The sequence below is a fragment of the Ochotona princeps genome, chromosome 9 (genome assembly GCF_030435755.1).
Source record: "Ochotona princeps isolate mOchPri1 chromosome 9, mOchPri1.hap1, whole genome shotgun sequence".
Lineage (NCBI taxonomy): Eukaryota > Metazoa > Chordata > Mammalia > Lagomorpha > Ochotonidae > Ochotona > Ochotona princeps.
Window position 1 is genome coordinate 36,664,511 of NC_080840.1, and position 6,850 is coordinate 36,671,360.

Here is a 6,850-nt window from a genome sequence, read left to right on the forward strand (position 1 = left end):
GCAAACCTCAAAAACAGCCGACTTGCTAGCATCCTACACACACCTCCCAAGCCTTTATCTCTTATTCCTCTCTCTACCTCAGAATCCCGACCCAGGACCATGTATTCTAACAATGAGCCCAACTCCTGGAGCATGGGGATTTGAAAGGCTTCTAAACTACTTTGTAAATTATACAGAATCTTCCACTACTTTGTGGGGAGACAGCACCCATTCTCAGCATTTGGTTCCTTTTAACTTCATCCTGACTGCCACCCATCATCTTCACCTAGGGCTAGTCTCCCTTACTGCAAACCTTGTTTCTGTCTTTCTCCAACTTCTTCAGATTTAGGAGTCACCCACACTGCCAGCTTTTGAACCTCAGTTCTCCCACCATAGTCTAAGAGTGAACTCCTTGTTCAAGCTCAACCAACACAGAGTAGCCCATGTGGAGTATTCTCACCATCTAATATAAATTCTAATGTTAGTCCCATTTGACAGATGCTAAAGCCAGCTACAGAGCTTAGACCACTTGCTTAAGGAGGAAGTCTAACTTTAAACTCAAAATATTACAACCTGCACTTGTGGTGCTTCAACTTCACTGGGCATCATAGAATCACCTGGAAGGAATCACCAGGTTTTGCAGACCCAATCTCATAGTTTCAGTCTGATATGTGGTCTTCTCATTTGCATTTATGACAAGTTCCCAGCCGACGCCAACACTATGGGTCTGGGATTGGAGAACCACTCAGTTATACTCTTGCTTGTATACTCTTGTTTCTATACTCTTTGACTACAGTTTAGAACAGACAATTGAATCAAAACCATTAAAGGTGTGATCCAGACAGAGGTATTTTTTTAAATGTTTCCGAGGGTTTTAATATTCAACCTGAGCTGAGAACTACTGAATCTAATCCTGCCATTGAAGGCATAGCACCCTCCACACCCCCACAGCATCAGCATCACCTGTCCCCTTCAGAGCAGCAGACACCCAGGGGATTCAGAGATCACTGAAGTCTGAAGAACACTCCACTTCCAGCACCCTCTGCAGTTGTTTGATCCTTTGCTAGGGATCCCAAGCAGTCTATCGACTACAGTCAACCAGAAAAACAGAATTAGTAGTAGACATTATTATAACATGTTTTTTCAAGGAATTGGCTTACATAATGGTAGGACTGCCAGTATTAAGTCCTAACTCCAAGGCCAGTTGTCAAAAATGGCAGGTTGCAACTGTCAGGCACAGGCTGAAAGGATGGTCCCCAGGCAGAATATCTCATGCCTGCATTTAAGACATTCCAACAGACTCAGTCAGACCCACTTGGAAGATCTAGGACAAAATTTCTTATGTAAAATCAAGTAAAATATCTTCGTAGTTTATATAAATGGGAGTGTAGCCTAACCAAGCTGACTCCTGAAACTGATCACCACAACCATTGAGGAAGTTTGATTAGGGAACAGAATCTACAGCCAATCACCTTCTCTTATAATCAACACAACTGAATAATCAAATACAACCTTACCTAGGCACTAATGAAAGTACTGAGTCAGTGGGTGACAAGTGATTGTCTCCACTTCTTTCCACATTCATCACTGAGTTCCTGTCCCTAGGTGCTCATAAGTGTCCACAACAAGGAGGTAACAAGAATCCCCTTTCTCCACGGGGGCCATTGGCTGATAAAAAATAAGTAAGTACTGGCCGCATAAGCAATAAAGCAACCTCATCTTTTGTGGATCTGTAGACTAGTCACATGCCTTCTAGCCTGAGGGACGATAAAGGAGTATTACTTCCTTGAGCAAGACAATGGGCATGCTAATACTGGGTAACATTTTTTCACAGTTGTCCCATGTTACCCAGTTACTTTGAGCTTGAAGTCTACTGATTCAATCTCCATGGGAATTCCTCAAAGGCTAGATTTCACCTATAGGACTTCCCAGAGCTCCCTTCACTCATTTGCCTAACGAGTACGCTAAGCACAAGACACACAGTCAAGGATCTCTGGATCAAGTAAAAGAGCAAAACCATGAAGAAGTAGTAAAATAAAGACTATACAGGGCCCGGTGCAATAGCCTAGTGGTTAAAGTCCTCACCTTGCACACGCACTGGGATACCATATGGGCACAGGTTCTAATCCTGGCCAACCTGATTCCCATCCAGCTCCCTGCTTGTGGCCTGGGAAAGCAGTTGAGGATGGCCCAATGCCTTGGGACCCTGCACCAGTGTGGGAGGCCTGGAAGAAGCTCTTGGCTCCTGACTTCAGATCAGCTCAGCTCAGAAGCCACTTGGCGAATGAATCAGCAGACAAAAATTCTTTCTCTGCCTCTCATCTCTGTACATCTGGTTTTCCAATAAAAATAAAGCTTTAAAAGAGAGAGAAAGCTGGAACCAGAAACTTGCAATGCAGGAATCATAAAACACCTTCAGGCCTGGCATAGTAGCCTAGTGGTTAAATTCCTCACCTCGCAGGCGCTGGGATCTCATATAGGTGCTGGTTCTAATCCTGGCTGCCCTGCTTCTCATCTAGCTCCCTGCTTGTGGCCTGGGAAATTAGTAGAGGATGGCCCAAAGCCCTGGGACCCTGCACTTGCACAGGAGACCCAGAAGAAGCTCCTGGCTTTGGATCGGCTCAGCTCCAGCCATTGGGGCCACATGAGGAGCGAATCAGCAGATGAAAGATCTTTCTCTTTGTCTCTTCTCCTCTCTGTATATCTGACTTTCCAATAAAAATAAATAAATATTTTAAAAACTCTCTTTTAGGCTAAATAATATTTAACTGCAATCTTAAACAAATATAGTATTATGTAAAATAATTCATTTAAATAGCAGTGAAGTGAAAGTTACTAGCATTGAGTCATACCCGAAATTAAGTTCAGTTGCTGAAACAAACTGACCAGAGTTGGAGGAGACACACCGAGAATGTAAGTAGTAAGAACCAATATACATAATAAGCTAACTTGTGTTGGGAATGTTTATTGGGCATCATCAATGTGCTGGGCTCTGATCTGGGTATACAGCAGTAAGCAAGAAACACCAAACCCCAACACTTTAGGCGGTATATGGTAGGTTGAAAATAGGAGTAACTGAACCTCCCATTGTTATTGGGTCCTTAGACATGATCAGGGTGCAACCACACCCTGTCAAGAAACGTAAATGGCATAAATAAAACTCTGTGTTGTAGAGGCATGAGCTGAAGATATTTTCAAGGGTGGATTTTTGCTTTTTAAAGCAAATTCAAGGATTTTTTAGAGGATAGGAGAGTTCTGCATCCTGGTAGTGGTAGGAATGATACAAATCCACACATAATAAAATAGCACAAGTGGATGGAATTTGTATCAGGTGAATCCTAAAGAGAGTCTGTGTACTGTACCAGTGTCAATTTCCTGGTTTGACAGTGTACTCTATTGAGATAAGATGGTACCACTGAGGGAAGTGTGCATAGAACCCGTGTAGGCTATTTCTGAAACTCTTTCTGAATCTGCATTTATTTCAATAAGTCTTTTTTTAAGGATGTAAGAACAAGGATTGTGTAGGAGATGGTCTGATTCTGGGATCTATAGTCAGGGTTCCAGGAACTTCCCCAGGAGGAGGAAGTAGAATCCATGCTGCCCATTCACGGAAAGCTTCCATCCAACACTGCCCTCCAGCTCATGAAATTCCTCCAGAATATCTCCCTTTGACCTGCTTGGAACCTCTTCATACATCACGCATGGTTCTCAGTTCTCCAGGTTTCTCAGTTTGTTCCCTCTTGCTTATGGCCCAAGGTGGGACTGTCAAATTCTTGGCACTACCCTGAGACTTAACAGGGCAAAACTTAAGCTTCACCCTTCAGTTCTAAGTACTGATGCATCTGAAAAACCAAGCTGAGGCTGGGTGAACTGAAGTCCAAGAAGGAGTAGTGGTTTCCCATTGGTCTCCTATACAACCAATCCAAAGGATATTTTTTTACAGTGTTTTTGTTGGTTACATGTTCATCTAATAGTTAGCAATGAGTTGCCATTCCAAGAGGATTTGCTCATTGGGAGTGAGAAAATAACCAATGCTCATCATCATAGTTATCATATCTCTTGTTATAAATGAATCAATTTCCCTTCTAGTTTCAGCATAAGTTAAGTCCATCCCATTGTAGAGTATTCTAGCAACTCCAGAGCTAGGATGCCTGGGTTTAAATCCTAGCTCTATCTTCACAAGCTCTGAGAACTTGCGCACTGCCATTTACTTACTATGGACTTCAGGCAAAAAAACACATCTCCGTGATTTTTTTCCTTTTGGTTTTTCCTGTGTTTTTTTTTCCTTGTGTTTTCCCTTTGGTACAGTCGGTACATTAACCGAATTTACCTCACAGACCTACTAAGTGCACAAAATAAAGTAATATATTTCAGACTCTTAGAGCAATGCATGTACGCATACAGTCATTATCATTACCTGGAAATTACAGGATAAATGTCAAAGTTTTTAAATGCGCCACCTATAAGAGCTGAGTTAATCTCAAGCACTGCCTCACTAATAGAACCAAAATGAGAAGTAAGCCAACTTCATTGACTTCTCTGGACTTCAAGTTCCTATATAATCTGTATTTGATCTTCTTGGTGATAAATAACAGACACAAACCAATACCAAGCTTTGTCCTTTAAGATCAAAACCAGCTGGCAAGAAAGCAAAACAATATAGCAGTTCAAGGCCTGATACAATGGTTCAATGGCTAAATCCTCACCTTGCATGCACTGAGATTACATGTGGGTACCAGTTCATGTCCCAGCTGTTCCACTTCCCATCCGGCTCCCTGTTTATGGCCTGAGAAAGCAGTAAATGACCCAAACCCTTGGGACCCTAAACCTGTATGGGAGAACTAGAAGAAGTTCCTGGCTCCTAGCTTTAGATCATCTCAGCCTGGGACATTAAAGCCATTTAGGGAGTGAACCAGTGGATAAAAGATCTTTCTTTCTGTCTCTCCCTCTCTTTGTAAGTCCGATCTGCTTTTCCAATGCAAATAAAAATAAATCCTTAAATATATATGTGGAAGTTCATTCAAACCGGCTGCCCTGATTTTCACTCATAATAAGACGACTTACAGACAACTCATGAAATTACCAAAGTTGCAGGGTTTGGAGAGCAAGTACCACTTTGGAATGACCCATAACTAAAGTATACTTTAAGTGGGTTTAGGGGATGTGTTGTAGGCTCTATCTATCTGATAATGTTTCAACCAACTCTTCCAACAATGCTGACTAAAGGAACTAACAAACCAATCATTCCATTCAACTAACTTTCCAGTTTAGATTAAATAGATGTTGAATTAATTAAAGATTTAATTAAATACGCACTCAATTCCATCAAAACAGTTTAGAAGGTGTTGGCTCTAATTACAGCCTTTATGCATCGCTCATTCACCAAAAATATAAAAAACAAAAATGGAAGGTTCACCCAAAAAAAGATAAGAGAAACTGGTTACTCTATTTCATAAAACTATTAATATAAAACAAAAAAAATAGGTATATGATGAGAAATTAGAGAGCCATGCTGTCACTCCTGTCAATATCATTATAGTTATGGCTGCACCAGAATGTGATTTTTGGCTAAATTGCATGAATAAAGGACATAACTTAAAGCCTTCTCATAGTATAATTAATAAATATCAAAAGATAAATGAATCAGAATAGGTAATAGAGGTAACTAGGCAGTGACAGCTGTATGGGGCTAATTCCTAGTTTCCCTCCAGCCAGCTGAGGAAGGAAAGGAGTTTGCTTTTTGTCTGGGAGGACTCAGATGCCCCCTAAAGAGCTCTTTTCTTTTCCCTGCTTAGTTGCTGGGCCCTTGGAGGAATTCCACATACAAAAAGCCCATGCCCATTGAAGCAAGGATGTTAAAACCAGAGATAGACACAAAGAACACAATTCCTAGAACCAAAGGCCCTGTAGAACTTCCTAACTGCTCATTGCTGAAGTGCTCCTGGGGTGAGGAATTTGGAGAATGAAGAAAAAACACACAACCATATTTGGTATTTATTGGAGACTTTTATGTGGCAGGCACTCTTCTAAGAACTCTGTTGTTAACTCATTCAATTCTCAAGATAGAAATGGTATCAGTCCATTTTACAGATGAGTAGACTGAGATGAAAAGAAATAGAGGAACTTTCCCAAGTCCCACAGTGAGAGTATTTTATCCAGATTTTATATTTATATTTATATAGAGCAGAGTTTATATTTATACAGAGCAGGAGTGTTTTATCCAGGTGATTTGGCATCAGAGCTTATTTATTTGAACACTACATTATGGGGCCAAATAGAAGATGCTTCCTTAAAACCCAAATAAAAACATCACTGAGATACCACCTAACTCCAGTAAGAATGGCCTATACATAGAAAACGAACAACAACACTTGCTGGTGAGGATGCAGGGAAAAAGGAATCCTACTTCACTGCTGGTAGTATTGCAGGCTGGTACAGCCTCTATGGAAATCAGTATGGAGAATACTCAGACAATTGAAAATCTACCTACCATATGATCCAGCAATACCACTTGTAGCAATATATCCAAAAGACATGTTACACTATTACACTAGAAAGCAATATGCACCCCTATGTTCACAGCAACACAATCAATAATCATAAAAACATGGAAGCAACCAAAATGCCCATCAACAGAAGACTGAATAAGGAAACTATGGTTCATCTACTCTATGAAAGACTACTCAGCTATTAAAAAAGAATTAAATACATTCCTTCCTGGGCAAATGGGCTGAACTAGAAACCATTATACTAAGAGAAATGAGCCAAACCCAAAAGGTCAGATATCATGTTTGCCTTAATATATGATACATGATGTCAAATCTAAAAATTGTACTTGTAAATTGTATCTTATCGCACTTCCCAGATATCT